Genomic DNA, 3,196 nt, shown 5'->3' with positions numbered 1-3,196 from the left:
TCCCATATTATGTATGTAACCATATTTTATATCATTATGAACTCATGGGTACTTATTATTTGTGTTATAATCAAAAACTAGCCTTAAACATTTTGCTGCTCAAGTTGTTGCATCATTTTTGGCCCTCGGGAACTCTTCTGTGTCTATTTTTTGTCCTTTTAACATACCTCCATCTTTTTTTTTTTTTAAACTCTCTTACTTTCTGGCAGTTCAAGATATTTTAGCCTCACCTTGTATTTTTCTTGCCCTAACCCTAGAATTAGCCATTTATTTAGAAGTCTGTCTCCTTTTTTTTTTTTTTTTTTTTTGATGGAGTGCTGTTCATGTTGCCCAGGCTGGAGTGATCTTGGCTCACTGAAACCTCCACCTCCCAAATTCACACAATTCTCCTGCCTCAGCCTCCCAACCATCTCCTTTTATTGGAGGATAGTGTTTGGAAGCCACGATCTTGGTGCTGTATGTGCTCAGGACAGCTGACAGCTGGGGTGTTGCTGCCTCCTTGTCTCCTCAATAGATGGAGTCAGAACACACAACATATCCTCTCTTCACTGTCTTATGAGGGTTCCACCAGGCCCACAGAACTCTTAACATCCCTTTATGAAACTCCATTCACTTGGTTATTTTATATCTTAAATGAGAGACCAAGAGAGTTTAATTTTCCTTTCACAGATTAGCCAGAGACAGCAGTACTTCAAAACTACATCTTTATGGTTGCATATTGATGGGCTAAGAAGTAACTGGAATTGGGCGACTTACATGGAGTCAAATGAGAGAGTCTGCATTGTGGAAAAAACAAACAAACAAAAACACACGATTGCTGCCCCAAAAGACATAAAAGGTCAGGAAGGTCTTCCCAGTGTTTTCAGCCCCCTACCCTTTTCCCCACATCTGCTGAGAGCTGTGGAGACAGCATGGTTACAATGAAGACCCACTGCAGGACACATGGAGTACAGAGCAGAGGCTCCAGGAAAACCTGCTAGCCCATCCTGCTGCTGTCTCACCTCGTAATCCCAGAGGAGATTCCTGATCACCGCTATTACTCTCAGGGGAAAAAAAAGTGAAAAATGAGGGATGCCAATCCCAAATGTGTGTAGACAGGAAGTGTTTAACACTTCAATCTTCCTGCTGTACAGCATATCCTCGCCATTCCATGCATGCTGGTCAGTCCCCATGCTTTGTGTGACTTGAAGGCCAGGAGACAGGAATGCTCCTAACAGAGAATACAGGGCATGCACTGGGATTCATTAGGCAATCCTGCTTTCTTTACTCCGTTGTCTGGAAGTGCAAGTATAAGCCCTTTAGGTTGTACCTCTGAAACTGCAGTTTCTTAGCCAGGTCACAGCTCACATCCTGGAATATTAGAGATATTATACTTATGTCTGCACATCCCTACCCAAAGTCTTGAACGAAGGAGCTGTATGATAGCTATGGATGGGTATATAGACCTGAACAAGCATATGCACAATAGAAAGGTCCCCAGTAATCTTGAGGTTTGGGTGTGCATGGGGAGAGAAGGGCCAACCTAGGTGGGGAGAAAAATAGACAAACATCCCTCCTCTCCACTCCTAAAAAGTGATATGTGAGAAAAGCATGGGCTGAAATGACGAAGCTGATGGATCGAGGAAGAATCTTTTGATTGATAGTCTCCTGGCAGCATGGGCTTCCACCTGCCTTGTCCCAGCATGTGGCCTCTCCTGGTTGGACATCACCACCTCTGTCCCCTGAGGGCCTGACCTCCTTAGAGTTTTACTGGACACTACATCTCCACAGATATCAAGTTTCCAACTGTGACTCTAACCCAGTCACATCAGGCAGCCATGGCTTCCCCTCTGGCTCCTTGGCCTGGGGTGAGGAGAGCAGCTGGTGAGTGCCCGGCTCAGGTTTCTGAGATCAGGAAGGCCATTCCTTAGGTGCCGCTATTCTGGCCATTTGGTCAACAGGAGCCCCTCTGACACTCTGAGCGCTTACCTCGCCCCTGGTCAACTTTCACAGATTTTCCATTCCTTGTCTTAAATAGATCATGGGCAGCTGCTCTTGTCATTTTATTCTACATCTTGCTTAACCCTTCACCAGGCCTCATTCTCATTGTCATTTTAGGTGCTATGAGAAACTGCTGAGCATGGCCAACAGGAACACAGAGTCTGCGTCATTGGCACTCCGGTGCTAATCCTGATTCTGCCTCTTATTACCAGAGTGATTTTATGTAAATCATTTAACCCCTCTGTGCCATTATCTCATCTGCAGCAGGAAAATAATATTCCTGATATCATAGGGTTCTAATGATGTTTAAATGAGCTAATTGTACTAATGGGCTAAAAGTCCTCAGAAGTACCTTGTAGCTCAGAAGTGCTGTGGAAGTGTTGGCACATACAAAGAACTGTTAATGCTCACACGTCTATCCAAAATCTCAGCAGTGCCCAGGTGCAGGACAGGTAGGAGGTCTGTTGTTGTAGGTTAATGTCTTCAGGCCCAGTAGATGCCAAACACAGAATGCTAAAGACCAGAAGATGCCATTCAAAAAGGAAAGAACGTTTTTACAGGTCTGCAAATATGAGGGCAAGTGCATATTTTGAAGGTCCCAATTTTTCTGTAAAATCTCGCTAATAATCAAGAGAAGCTACAGGAAGCTTATATCCAGTACCTTAAATCATGTATTGTTAGGGTGTGTTTGACATTTCAATCACTCAACAACCTCAAAGTCAGCTCTAATTCCCAGCTCCCAAGAACAACTTTGGTCGCAAAAAGCATGCTCAGAAAGAGGGGTGTGGGCAGGAAGAGATAGAGATGAAGTGATTTGGAAATAAAGCTGACATGGAGCACTTTCAGCCTCTTATTCATGGCTCCATAATAACTTCACCTCCAGAACTCCACCTGGTAATGAGCGCAGCTGGAGTCACAGATGCAGTGGAGAATGCTGTGCTGGGCTGTGAAAGTTTTTTTGTTCCCAATGCACCTACTGGCTTCCTCTCCACCCAGCCTCCGACACTGCTGCTTGCAGTTATCTGACTCTCATATTTACCCGAAAGACACAAGCAAATGAGCCAAATAAAAGACGAAACACTCTAAGCATATTCTCATTTGCATTTCCATATTAAAATAATTTTGGCCCCAATATTTACTAAAGGTACTATCATTTTTGCCTCAAAGTATCTTTCTTTCTTTCTTTCTTTTTTTTTTTTTTTTTTGAGACAGAGTT

The sequence above is a fragment of the Sapajus apella genome, unplaced genomic scaffold (assembly GCF_009761245.1).
Source record: "Sapajus apella isolate SASKATOON/1434 unplaced genomic scaffold, GSC_monkey_1.0 scaffold113, whole genome shotgun sequence".
Taxonomy (NCBI): domain Eukaryota; kingdom Metazoa; phylum Chordata; class Mammalia; order Primates; family Cebidae; genus Sapajus; species Sapajus apella.
The sequence above is the reverse complement of the archived record's forward strand: the minus strand, read 5'-3'. Positions refer to the sequence as shown.